Source organism: Dendrobates tinctorius, unplaced genomic scaffold (genome assembly GCF_039654945.1).
Source record: "Dendrobates tinctorius isolate UK_male_01 unplaced genomic scaffold, ASM3965494v1 ptg000084l, whole genome shotgun sequence".
Classification (NCBI taxonomy): Eukaryota; Metazoa; Chordata; class Amphibia; order Anura; family Dendrobatidae; genus Dendrobates; species Dendrobates tinctorius.
Window position 1 is genome coordinate 11,989,513 of NW_027361752.1, and position 14,563 is coordinate 12,004,075.

Sequence of the window (14,563 nt, forward strand, 5' to 3'; positions counted from 1 at the left end):
TGGATCATCCAAATGCTCTCTAGCAAACTTCAGACGGGCCCGGACATGTACAGGCTTAAGCAGTGGGACACGTCTGGCACTGCAGGATCTGAGTCCATGGTGGCGTAGTGTGTTACTTATGATAGGCCTTGTTACATTGGTCCCAGCTCTCTGCAGTTCATTCACTAGGTCCCCCCGCGTGGTTCTGGGATTTTTGCTCACCGTTCTTGTGATCATTCTGACCCTACGGGGTGGGATTTTGCGTGGAGCACCAGATCGAGGGAGATTATCAGTGGTCTTGTATGTCTTCCATTTTCTAATTATTGCTCCCACAGTTGATTTCTTCACTCCAAGCTGGTTGGCTATTGCAGATTCAGTCTTCCCAGCCTGGTGCAGGGCTACAATTTTGTTTCTGGTGTCCTTTGACAGCTCTTTGGTCTTCACCATAGTGGAGTTTGGAGTCAGACTGTTTGAGGGTGTGCACAGGTGTCTTTTTATACTGATAACAAGTTTAAACAGGTGCCATTACTACAGGTAATGAGTGGAGGAAAGAGGAGACTCTTAAAGAAGAAGTTACAGGTCTGTGAGAGCCAGAAATCTTGATTGCTTGTTTCTGACCAAATACTTATTTTCCACCCTAATATGCAAATAAAATGAAAAAAACAGACAATGTGATTTTCTGGATTTTTTTTTCTCAGTTTGTCTCCCATAGTTGAGGTCTACCTATGATGTAAATTACAGACGCCTCTCATCTTTTTAAGTGGTGGAACTTGCACTATTGCTGACTGACTAAATACTTTTTTTCCCCACTGTATGTGATGGATTGGATTTTAATGGACATGAAACAAACTTCTATTTTAAAGATTTGCTTTTTCTTCTACAATAATGTTAAAATATTAGATTGCTATAAAACCAGCAAACTAAAATTGGTTTTCTTCAGTGATTTTACATGTGGGTCTGTTGCATTACTTTAAAGGGAACCCGTCAGAAGGTTTTTATTTTTAGACCCTAATCTAACATCATTTATATAAAGCATCTGAAATGTTGACTATGTCTATACCTTTGTATTATCAACATCTCACAATTGCGATCTCACTCAGGCATCCTCATTACCGGGGGTGGCACGTGAGAAACTAGGTCCTAATGATGTTGCTAGAGCCAGACTATTGATCTGTGCAAATGCTCCTCATGGGATGATGGTGCCTACATGAGATCTCAAACCTGGGAGTAAGGGTCCCGTTACATTTAGCGATGCACCAGTGATCCCGACAACGATACGACCCGGTCAGGATCGCTGGTGAGCTGCCAAACAGGCAGATCTCACCAGCGATGTAGCAGTGGTTGGCGGTCGTTACTTACCTGTCAGACGCGGCGATGAAGATGTCTTCCCGCCTGCGTCCATGCGTCGCTCATCAGCACCAGCAGGAAGCTGCCGACGAGGAACAGCCCAGGACGTTCTCACACGATCAGCGATAGCCAGCGGGGGAGCCGGTCGGAGATAAGTGTCACATATAGCGATATCACTAACAATATCGCTGCTACATCACAAAATCGGTGACGCTTTAGCGATATTGCTATCGATATCGCTATGTGTGAAGCCCCCTTAAGTCACAGAAAAGAGTGACCTATCAGCCACTGAAAAGAGGTCAGCGGCAGGAGGAGAAAAAGGGAGAGAGGTCGGAGAGCTATAAGGGCGAGCCAAGCCTCCTGCATCTGTGAGCTCATTTGGTTTAGCATTCACCAATGGATTTTTAGAAAATGGAGAAACAGACATATAATTCAAAACTATAGACAAATAACTTTATTTTCAGATGATTTACATGATTGATGTTAGTTTAGGGTCTAAAAACCTGAGGCTTAAGGTGTCCTTTAATTCAGCAATTTCACCTGTGTTACATGTATTTTTGAAAACTGATATTTTTTGTATTAACTTTCTGTGATGCATCTATGTTTAGTACTCTCAGTAGGGATAAGCGACTTTGCCTTTTTTCGGGTCGAGTCGGGTTTCATGAAACCCGACTTTCTCAAAAGTCAGGTCGAACGCAATCGGCTGATTATCGTGAAAAGTCGAAGGCCGACTGAAACACGAAACCCAATGCAAGTCAATGGGGAACCAAGGTCGGCAGTGAGTGGAGGACAGGAAACACACCTACAGTGCCCATTTCAATGCCAAAAACATCAATTTTTATTACTTAAGCTTGTCAACGTTAATTTACTTTATAATAATAGTTAGGCATTGAAAACTGGGAGTTATTTGGCTAAAGTAGTGGGGGGGTAGGGCTGGCTCCAGATTTTCGTGGGCCCTGGGCCAAAGAGTGTCACTGGGCTCCTTTAACACATGCCACAATTCATGATCCTCTGATACGGCAGAGAAATAGCGGTATAGTACAATGAAAAATACTTCACTTCTTACATCTCATGACTGATATCCATTTTAAATTCTCCATTAGCTCCAAAAACGGACAGTATATTACTCCATACAGTATTATGGCCACCGCATAGTGCGCTATACAGAGTAATGAGGCCCATATATTTCCCCATACAGAATCATTGGTCCCACATAATGTTCCATACAGTGTATGATGAGCTCCTCATAATGCTACAGTATATGTTGGTCCCCATGGATGAAGCTCCACTGTATTATGGGCCCAAATAATGCTCCATATAAAATGGGCCCCATTTCTAATGCTCCAGTGTATAATGGGCCCTGTAAATGCTGCTCCAGTGTCTGATGTCCACCTTTGGAATGCTCCAGTGTATGGTGGGCCTCATATATCATTCTCCAGAGTATAGTGCTCCTCAAAAATTGCTGTCCCAACATTGAAAACAATTAAATAAGTCTCCTCGCTAGGGAATCCCTGTACTAGTCTGGACTCCTCGTCGTCCCCATCTTCCATCTGTTTAGACAGAGGGCGTACAGACGTGATGTCATCGCATTCTCTGACCAGAATGTCACTGTCAGGAAATCCGGAAGATGCCATGGCGGTGGAGCAGGGAGAGGTAAGTATTTCAACTTTGCCAGTGCTGTGATCCTGAGCAAGCAGGGGGGCCCACTCGTTGGCGACGGCACTGGCACAGGGCCCCTCATAGTACGGTGGTGTGTCTGACGGTGGGTGGAGGGCCCTCCCACCGGCAGAGACACTTTTGCGTACTATGAGGGGCCCTGTGCCAGTGCCGTCACCCATGAGTATGCCCCCCCACCTGCTCAAGGAACCTGCACTTTCATCTGCACCTTCCTCTTTGTCATCATGCAAGGTGGTATAGTATACGGGAAGGGGAACCTGAGTTTCATCAGGGTCAGATTCTGGCTGTGTAGAGTGCTAGGAGAATGTAGTGGTCAATGTACCAGCAGAATCATATAGCAGTGTCTGGGCATCAGTGCACTTGTGGCGCCCCCAGGAATACGGTCGCCACAGTGGCATTACCTTCCTCCTAGGGAGTGTGATGTCATGCTTGGGAGAAACAAAGGATCTCTCTAGCAGTCAAACCAACACACAACACATTTCCCACTCCAGGCCAGCAGGGAGACCTCTGAACCTGACTGCTGAGGAGCTGCTCTCTGTGGTCAGGAGGAGGCAAGTTAGGGCAGTCTGTGAAGGGAAGGAGAAGTGTGTGGATGTGAGAAGGGGAGCTGGAGGATGAGCAGAGTTAAGTCTCACTCCTAGCTGGAGTGCATGGTCTGAATTCCGGGTCTCTGAGTTTGTAGGGACACTGACGGTCCTGCAGCAGAAACCGGAGGAAGTAGCAGCTGTAAATGCTCTGTTCCCAACTAAGGCTTGGAGGCCCCAGCAGCGACGTGTGTGAGCTAGAAAGAAAAGGCTATGGCTGCCTGCCATACGAGAAAGCTCCAAAAGAGAGTCAACAGGGGGAACTTCAGTGAACTCAGTACTGCGAGAACCTCAGATAAGCGCTAGTATGGAGGCCACACTACCTATCTGCAGAGAGAGAATTCCAAATTTGTTTCCAGGCTGACCAACTCCTTCTCCATCTGTACTCTGGGTCCTGGACGGCACTTACCAAGTACAGGTAAAGGAACTGCATGACTGTGTCTGTCATCTTTCTCCTGTGCCTGGTGCATGGCTCTGCTACATCCTGCACTGCACACCATCTACCAACTCTTTCATCTGCCCTGCGACTACAGCACTACCTGTGCAGGGCTTCTACATCTTAGCTGCGGCACAACATCTGTTCTAGAGAAGTGACACTGCAGCGCGGGTCAATCTGATTAGAAACCACAGGTGGAGTCAGATATCATTCACCTATAAACGTTATTCACCCCTTTGCATGGACGCCCATGGCCACGGAACGGGTCATCACCACCAACGTGACACATCCCTATCAGACACTGGCCGGGACCGATTAACCCCACTGCCCTGGCTGGCCACCCACACTCCATGTCAGATTCATCTTGGACTGGGGAATTCACAATTTGACTTGAAACCCAGGCATGGTATGATAGAAAGAGCTACATGGATTAATGTGAAGTGTGGCCTGCTGCATCATTCACTTTTGGTGGGGGTGAAGGACACAAGGAAAGGGGTTCTTCCTGACCAGCAGCCAGCACTTGATGACTCAGTGTTTGCATTTTTTGAAACTTCAGAAGAGGAAGGCATATTTGCTGGAGTCTGTTTCGCCAATGTAAGCCAAAACCAGTTCCTGATGCTCCGGCTTTAAAAGTGGTTAACCTACTCCCAGAAAAGGTAGCCTTCCAGGCGTTCCGGAGCTAGACCATGACACAGGCTCAACACCTCCTGCCTTAGCTGCTATTGTGCTTTTGCCACTACCAGAAGATGCACCATCACCATCAGCACCAGCTGGCCCCCCCACGCCCACGTCCGCTGCCTCTTCCACCATACTTCAAAATTTTGGAGAAAATGTACCCAAAATAACATCAGATATATGGTACTGTATCAGAAGCGTACAGCTCTATACAGTCAAAGGATAATTGTCAATCTCCCTATATATTCCATCAGTCACACAGAGACGCTCACAGGCTCAGTATGGATTAGACAAGAATATAAAAAGTAGAAAAAGTGTACAGTATCATCAGATAGCAGGTATATATAGAATAGTTTAAACATTCTAAATCTCCATAGATATTTCAGGAGGCAGACACAGACGCTCTCAGGCTCAGTATGGATTGCAACACAATATAAAAACTGTAAAATGGTAATGGATCTGAAGAGTGCAGCTGTACACAGTGTAGGGGTCATTGTTGTCAATCTCAGTATTTATTTCCACAGTCAGAAAATAACTCTCACTTGGTCAGTTTGGATTAGACCAGAATATAAAAATCAGGAAATGGGTAATGTATCATAAGCGTAGAGCTGTATACACTAGTGTTGGGGTAATTTTTAAATGTACATCTAAATTGCAGGACTAACCCATAGACTGTCACACACTCAGGATGGATCACACCACAATATAACAAGAAGATCCGCAAGAAATACTCACACATGTGGGACAATGTTCCAGGTGTCAATGATACACTTAGAGTGGTGGGTGGAGGAGGACTTCCTGGCAGAAAGGGTACAGTATCACCAGATACCAGGTATATATAGCATATTTTAAAAATAAAAATGTACGTCAATATATCAGGCGTAGTGTTGAGCCACCCCGCTAGTGTTCGAGTTCGTTTTGGTTCGTCGAACAGGAGGCAAGTTCGTCGAATGTTCGTCGAACACCATTGAAAACAATGGCAGGCAAACACAAACACATACTAACACATAGAAAACAATTACAAAACACCTTAAAAGGTGTCCCAAAGCAGACACAATGCTCAGAATACAAAAATAACATATGGAAAAGGGCAAATACATAAAGAAAAGAGGTGGAGGAGTAAAAGGAGGAGGAGGAGACACAGATATAGGCATGTCATGCCCTTATGAAGTCAAGAAAGGCTGGAATAAAAATGTAAAATACAAAAAAAATAAAAATCTGAAATCGAAGACAATCATATACCGTCGGACTTCGCACCATAAATTATGCCAACTGCCGATCGGGCGGCATTATTCCCTCGAACCTCCGAACAGCGTCCATAAAGGCAAAGTGTTTGGTTTCCGGGGGCAGTATGGTTGCAAAGCTGAACCTTAAAGGAATGTCCTGAAGGGCACCACCAGGAGTGGAGCCTGCGGCTTAATTCGACTCCACCCGGGAAACCTCAACCATGCCAGCTACAGAAAAGATGGACAGATTTCAAGCTTTGTTGATTCAATGGGTGGTGGTGGATGTCTGTTTTTAGTTGTGCTAGCGATTTGTCAGCTTAATTCTGTTAATGAACAAGACTCCGGCATGCCCCCACGGTACGCATTCCAAAACTGGTTCTTTCATAAACAGGCGGCATAGCTAGGCTCACTGGTGGGCTCCTCTGCTGAGTAGCAGACACTGCTACAAGGCCCTAAAGGATTTTCTGGGCAAGATGCGATAAAAGATTATTAGAAACACACACGTGTAGCTCCTTGACAGGTGCACTACACCGCTTGCTACCACACACCGCTACTATGCCATGAAAAGTCTATTAACATTGAAAACCATTATTGATGTGAAAATGAAGTTACGCTTTTGGTGAACGAACCGTTCTCGAACGGAACCTCAAACAGCCGAATTTTAAGCAAAGTGTTCGAGTTCGACGAATGGCTCGATCACCGCCCAAAACAGCTGGAATTTTAACTTGGCAAACAGGTCAACTCGAACACTGCTCATCTCTAATCAGGAGGCAGACTCAGACGTTCTCAGGCCCAGTATGGATTCGACGTGATTGTAGAAAGTTGAGAAAGGGTACAGTATCACTGGATAGCAGGTATATATAGCATAGTTTAAACATTAAAAATCTGCGTGTATATTTCTGGAGTTTGACAAAGACACTCACAGCCTCAGTATGGATTAGACAAGAATCTACAAAGAAGAAAAAGGGTTATGTATTCGAAGCTTACACCAGTATACACTGTTGGGGTATTTTTCAATCTTCATATATATTTCAGTCTCAGTAAGTCAGTCCAGACTCTCCGCAAGAGTAAACGAGATGGATACAAGTACGGACGGAAAGTCGAGTGATTGCAGAAATTTTGGAATTACTAAGCACGGGAAAAACGCCCGGGAGAATTCTCAGAGGCGATGCTGACCTTCAATGACTTTGTCTGTGGAGACAGCGAAAATAGTTCTTGTGAAGAAATGTTTGCTGTATCGCAGTACCGTGGAACCCATCACCGTTACTCATCTCCATCAAATTGTGATCACAGGGAGAGATGTAGACATTGTCCGTACTGCCTATCATGATCTGTCAGGTAACTTTGGAGTGCAAAAGACACAAGCCACAGGCCGTAGGCGATTCTATTGGATTGGCATGAGAGGACACATTTAAAAATGTGTGCAGGAATGTCACACGTCTGTGAGTCAGAAAACCGTGAAAGCTGATGATAATCCAACACTGCATCTCATTGTGAGTCGATGTCCATAACAAATGGAAGCAATTGATCATCTGAAGATAGAGCCCAGCAGGACAGGGCATAGCTACGTCTTAACCATCATCAATCATTTCACCAAATTTGTATTGGCAGTCCCAGTGAAGTATTTAACAGGCCAGACTACACATTGGTGGAGCAGGGAGAGGTAAGTATTGCAAGTGATGGTGCCCTGAGCAAGCAGGGGGGCCCACTCGTGGCCGGCGGTACTGGCACAGGGCCCCTCATAGTACGCCGGTGTGTCTGACGGCGGGTGTGCACCCCCACCATCAGAGACACTTGATTGTACTATGAGGGACCCTGTGCCAGTGCCGTTGCCCAAGAGTGGGCCCACCCACCTGTCCAGGGCAATGGCACTCGCATGGGTGCGTGCGCCAGGTGGTGACCCCGACCTTGGTGGGAGAGGCAGCCCAGTTAGGGAGGTGGAAAAAATGGCATATGTTGATGTTGGACATTCAGCAGCTGCAAATGGAGTAATTGGAGAAGTCCGCGGAAGAGGAGGACAAAAGCAAGCCATTTTTCTGGCAACCTACGTGTCAGCAGGGGAGAGTGGGCAAAATCCTTTGAAACCCATGCATGGTTCATTTTAATGAAGGTTAGATCATAACATTTTGGGTCGACAGACGGGTCCTTTTTTCTGTCAGGATTGATCCAACAGCACTGAAGACTCTTTCAGATAACACACTAGCAGCAGGGCAAGTGAGCTCCTGTAAGGCATATTGTGCCAATTCAGACCAGGAGTCAAGTTTACTGGCCCAATATTCAAAGGGGAATGACCTTCCTCGTCCACAAGACTTCCCTGAGCAGACAATGGCTGACTGTCATCAAGGCTTCCCTCCTCCTCTTCCTCCTCGGATGCAGACGCCTGCTCCTTAATGTGCGTCAAAGTTTGCATGAGCAGACGCATAAGTGGGATGCTCATGCTTATGATGGCGTTGTCTGCGCTTACCAGCCATGTGCATTCCTCAAAACACTGAAGGACTTTACAGAGGTCTTTCAGCTTCGACCACTGCACACCAGACAACTCCATGTCTGCCCGCAAACCGCCTGACCATGTATCCTCCCACAAATGAAATACAGCCTGCCTCTGTTCGCACAGCCTCTGAACCATGTGCAGAGATTCGCTCAACTCTAACTCTGAGGGCACAGGGGTGAAATGTTTTGAATGGACTATGGTTCTGATTCTGATTCACAGTTCAGCTAGTATCCTTGGCAGTGTATACTCAGTTCATTTCATAAACTCATGAAAATGCAAAGGGATTTGTTATTCATATATGTCCATAGAGAATAATGGCAACACTCACCACCTTTCCGGGCATCTACATTTTATTCAAAGACAGGTAAAAGCAGAAGAAGTGGAGACCATGAAGGACTACAGCTTTCTAGCTGTAAGGGCTTCCATGGTTCCAAGAACCCTTGGATATCAATGTCAATGAATTGACAAGGGCTAAGTGCACAGAGGTAACTTATCTGTGTATCATGTAATAATAATCTTCACAATGTCTTTTGTTGTGAATTCCCTTGCTCGAAGTTCTGAGCCTAAGCTCCCTCTGCTCCCTCTGGTGGTTACTGAGAGTAGTGGAGCTGGCCAGGTGGATGGAAGTTCTCCGCCTGGTGACAATAATTGGGAACCTGGGATTACTGGATGGGAGCATATAATTGAGCTGGCTGCTCTTGGAGGTTGCTGGTGATTTCCTCCGTGTGCATTTGGAGTTCTTTTGTCCCTTGCCTGACCTGCATGCTTCAGCTAAGTGATTCTTTAGCTAATCCTTTGCATCTAATCTGGTTGTGTCTTTTTTTGCTTTCTGTTTTGCCGCTAGGGGTCAGCGTGCTCCCTGCTGGGGGCAGCACTGGACCCTGCTTCATATGTTGCAGCTTGTTCAGTCCCCTGTTATGTTAGTATCTTTTTGGAGGTCGTGTGACCTCAGGTTTTTTGTATATCAGAAGTGTTGGACTTTTTTAGGGTTTTGTGTGTGATTGCAGACAGTATCTTCTCTGTCCTGTCCTGTCTAGACAGCTTGGGCCCCACTGTTTGCTCAGTCTGTTCTCTGCCTGTGTTTGTTTCTCATCTTGTCTCACTGACAATATATGTTTGGGAGCTGTCTATTCCTTTGGGGATCTGCTCCGGGGCAGTTTATATTTCACCTTTCTGTCTTTAGGCTTAGTTAGTTCTCCAGCTGTGACGAAGCATCTAGGGCATCGTAGGAACGCTCCATGGCTACTGCTAGTTGTGTTGATAGGTTCAGGGGTCTGCAATCCGCTTAGTTACCAACCTCTCTGGTCTTCTGGTGGCTTAGCCTGAACCTGCCACCCTCCTCGATGACCCATTCATAACATTCTCCAATCCAGGAGTATTTATAGATATAACATAGTAACATAGTTATTATGGTTGAAGGGAGACTTTAAGTCCATCTAGTTCAACCCATATCCTATCCTAACTTGCCCTAACATGTTGATCCAGAGGAAGGCAAAAAAAAACCCATGTGGCAAACAGTAAGCTTCACATTGGGGAAAAAAATTCCTTCCCGACTCCACATGCGGCAATCAGACTAGCTCCCTGGATCAACGCAATATTAAGGAAACTAATGTATATACCCTGTAATATTATACTTTTCAAGAAAGGCATCCAGTCCCTTCTTAAATTTTAGTAGGGAATCACTCATTACAACATCATATGGCAGAGAGTTCCATAGTCTCACTGCTCTTACAGTAAAGAATCCGCGTCTGAGTATGCTTAAACCTTCTTTTGTTGTGAGTTCATTTTCCCCTTCACCATTGAGGTCTGGTGAACTCCCTCTTCTGGTGAAGGAAGGTAGTGAGGCTGATTACCAAGCACCTGAGCTGGGAGAGGATGACTGGGCGACGGGGATCTCTGACTGGATATAAGGCAGCCGACGCCCTTCTGCCTCGCTGGTGATTTCTCTGTGGAATTCTAGGAGACCAGTCTGATTCCTGCTCCTCAAAAGCTAAGTTTTCTGCTTTGCCTTTTTGCATTTGTGTTTTGGTTTTAGTTTGCCTTGCTTTTCTGGATTCTGCCATTCCCTGCTGGGGAGAGCTGAATTCCTTTTTGTTGGTTTGCTCTGTCTTCAGAAAATACCTGAGTACTGACATAGTCTTTTTGAAGCCTAGCGTCTTCAGGGCCTTTTTTCCCTGTCAGTCAGTTGGCTCTTATTTTGATAGGGTTTTTCGTGGATTGCAGACAGCAGCTTTCCTATCCTGTCCTATCTAGTTAGCTTGGGCCCCATCATTTGCTCAGTCTATCTTTCTATCTGTGATAGTGTTTTTTATTCTTGCTTCACCGTCATTATATGTTGGACGCTGCCTATTGCTTTGGGGTCTGCTCTGGGGCAGTTTAGATTTCCCTTTCTGTCTTTAGGCTAGGCAGTTCTCCGGCTGTGATTGAGGGGTCTAGGGCATGGTAGAAACCCCCCATGGCTACTGCTAGTTGTTGTTGATAGGTTCAGGGGTCTGCAATCCGATAGCTGCCAACTTCTCTGGTTTTCTGGACTTAGCTAGCATTTCTGTTTTTGCCTCCTACGGTGACTCATTCATAACATTCTTTCCTCCAGACGTAGAGGATGCCCCATTGTCCCCGTCAAAGGTCTAAGAGTAAAAAGATCATTAGAAAGGTCTTTTTATTGTCCCCGCATATATTTATACATTGTAATAAGATCTAAGCCTTCGATTCTCCAAACTAAATAACCCCAAGTGTAATAACCTGTCTTGGTATTGCAGACCCCCTAGTTCCCTAATAACCTTGGTCGCTCTTCTCTGCACCCGCTCCAGTTCAGCTATGTCTTTCTTATACACCGGAGACCAGAACTGTGCAAAGGAGGCCCTATTGCTGCAGGGTAAAGCTACTACATTCCATAAACTCTCATAGACAGGAGGACTTGGTTCTTGTTTGCTCAGATCTTCCTCCTGTGGTTGTTGGATTGATTCTTCATCTCCTTGTTTATTTTGGTTATGGAGGAGAGCCCAACAGACTTTTGGATCATATTCAAGCAACCTGAGCTTGGTATTCTCTTTCCAAGTGTCTGCCAGAACCTACATTAGCTGCTTCAATGATATGATGGCAATGATGTACCTTCCTTGCACACCCTCACGATCTTAAAATACATCACAAATATGAAAGATGGTAAACTAACAAGTCCAAGGTTTATGAGAGGGGCATAGATATTGGAAGTGCAAAGGCAGAGAGGGGGTGAAGTCTTCTCTAAAATCTAAGAAAGATTTGGGGTAAAGGGTGTTTTAAAGATTTAAAATTAAGATCCATGAGCCTCAAGTTACAATCCCTCTTGTCCTTGTTTCCACAATGATCGGGAAATGGCAAAAAAAGAAGTTTTAGGCATTCCTAATTAGGGTTGGGGAAGTGTTGGTTAATACGTAGTAAGCAGGTGTTCCAAATTTTTTAAAACCTGTGTAAATTGATAAGAATAGCCAACCTGATAGAAAATAATTTAGCCAATAGTGGGGTGGGTAAAACTTTTAATTAATGAATGAATGAATTAATTAAATAAATAAATGGTCTACGTGTGTACAGACAAACCAGCATAGGAAGTATGGGTGTACCTCTACTAACAACATAAAACCTGAGCAAACAAACTCTCAGGGATGTTAATGCCAGTGGCACCTAACAGATCAAACACATAGCAAGACGATATTTAACACATCATCTCCATAGAAAAAGGAACATTCTCACCCAATTCCTTTTTGATGTAGACGTAATACCTCCTACTCAGGTGGATCAAGAGCCTCAGTTTGATGCTCAAAAAGTATCCAGAGTGGAGGAAGTTAAGCCAGAATTTTTTCTAATGCATTTCTTTTTAGTAATTCATCAAAGGAATCTTACAAAATCAGAAATGCAATTTCTCTGTGGTCTTGGAAATTGTCACCAGGTTACCATTAAACTGTCCAATAAAAGAGGTAATGTGGTGTGTCATGATCCTATGATAGGGTTGGGATGGATGCGCCAGAGGTTAATCATTGTGGCCTCTCTATGGATCTGGGAGGGCTTTTTATTGCCTCGGGTAGCTTTAATCCTTGTCAGTTATACTCCTGCCCTCAGTTGAGTTAGTTGACCCATGTGCACCTGTACCTTGTGCCTGTTCTTGTGTGTGATATCTTGGTTATGACCTGGTCTGTTTCCCCATTGTGCATTTGCCTTCTGATTTGGTACTGTCTGCTTGCTTGCCTGGTTCTTTGACTTCTGCGTGGTTATTGACTATCCGTTGTGTCTGTCCCCTTGGTACCGTTATTGCCCCTCTCGGTTTCCTGACTCCTTTGGCTTGGCCCTGACTAATCTCCTGATTCTAGTGCTCTTACCCGGTGGCCCCAACTTGCCTTACCATCCTGCTATTCGGTCGGACCCCGACGCATCCCGCTAGTTCCTCTGGGCATCCTGCTGTTGGCTTCGCCCCAGTCCCTCCCCCCTGCAGTCACGTGCTGTCCTGTCTCTCCCTCCGAACGCTACAAGCCCCATTTGTCTGCACTGCACAGGACACGTACGGACCAGGTGGGTACCTGTTATGCAGTCCTTGGCGTGGTGGTCATGAACATCACTAACTATCAACATACTGTGTGTGCTGTACCCTTCTGGACGAGATGGAACGTTAAAAAAAACTCCCTAAAAACATTTTTCTAACCTGACTAGGGAGAATTGCCTGGAACCTTTTCTACATCCAGAAGGAATTTGGTGAAACTATTTCTTTTTCTATGGAGATGATTATGTTGTGTTAATAATGTCTTGCTTGTGTTTCATCTATTAGGTGCCACTGGCAAGAACATCCCTGAGGAATTATTTTGCAAGGTTTTATGTTTTCTGTAAAGGTGCACCTATACTTCCTATGCTGTTTTTGTCTATGCATACCTTAATCATTTATTCTATTAATTAATTAAAATTTATGCTTTAACCATCTGGTGTTCTAAATTTGTTTTAAAGCCGCCATTTGCTCTATATAAACAATATTTTTGAATGAAACATGTTACTATTATAGAAATAAAACAGAAAAAAAAGGAATTTCCGGACTTCCATATGCCTACAACTAAGAAAGTGAAGGACCTGATTGTGTGCTAGTTATTTACTAATGATTTGATAGAAAGTCATTCCAAACCCAATCTGAGTCGATTTTATTCCTCCAGTCGGGGTAGAATTATAGCGGTAAGATTATTGTAAACAAACTAAATATGTTGAACCAAAATTGCATCCTAAGCATAGCAAAGTAAATCTATCCTGTCACACTGCACAGCAGTGGAGATGTGGAGTGTTTTTAATAGAACTCCTCACCGTAAAAAAATATTTAATTTTGTTTATTTGCAGCCTAATCAAAATATGTATAAAATTCAAGAGATATACGGTGCTTTTCTGCTGAAATGACCTTCTGTAATTAGCCTGAAATGTGATGTATGGCTGCCCGTTTGGCTAATCTACACATACTGATTATTCCTGAGAGCTATGTACGCAAAACCTTACTCCTTACTGTACATGACAAATTATATTGTTACAAAAACTGCTACCCTGGAGAGATGAAAAAAATCAATTACATGAAATAACACTGCAAAAAATAACATATTCTAGAAAAAAACTCCAGCAAGGAGACCAAGGATTTCATACTAGCCTCTATATATATATAAAAAGATAAAGCATCATTCACACTACAAAACACTTCTTATCCCCTTTTTTGCCTCCTCTCTTTAACCATTTGGCACCATTTAATATTTCCATCAGACCTACCTGGTTCTTATGGACGGCCATTATATTTCAATGACATATTCGTCATGCAGGTACAGGAATGAATCGGCGATAATGTTGATGCTTGCAGTTCAACCCCTTAAATGTCATGGTCACTGGCTCTATTGGGTGATCCCTGCAGCCTGTGATTGGCTACAGTAGTTGCATGCCCCTCTATAAGTATGTCATCACTGCAACAAGGGTAAGAGACTAGAAGCAGTTGTAGAGGTTGAAAACCATGGATCTCATTATTATGCTGAGGTCACACTTGTGAGAAACTCGCAAGAGTCTCGCATCTCAATACCCGGCACTGCCGCCAGCACTCGGGACCGGTGTGTACAGCTGCATGTATTTCTATACAGCTGAGCGCTCCGGTCCGAGTGCTGGCGACAGT

General features: G+C 44.5%; 1 protein-coding gene across 5 annotated transcripts in view; it reads right to left on the reverse strand.

The window, feature by feature from the left end:
* The window catches only part of CADM2 (cell adhesion molecule 2), a 1,004,393-nt gene that overhangs the window by 46,537 nt on the left and 943,293 nt on the right, over positions 1-14,563 (reverse strand). The gene's annotated exons all lie outside the window — the stretch shown is intronic.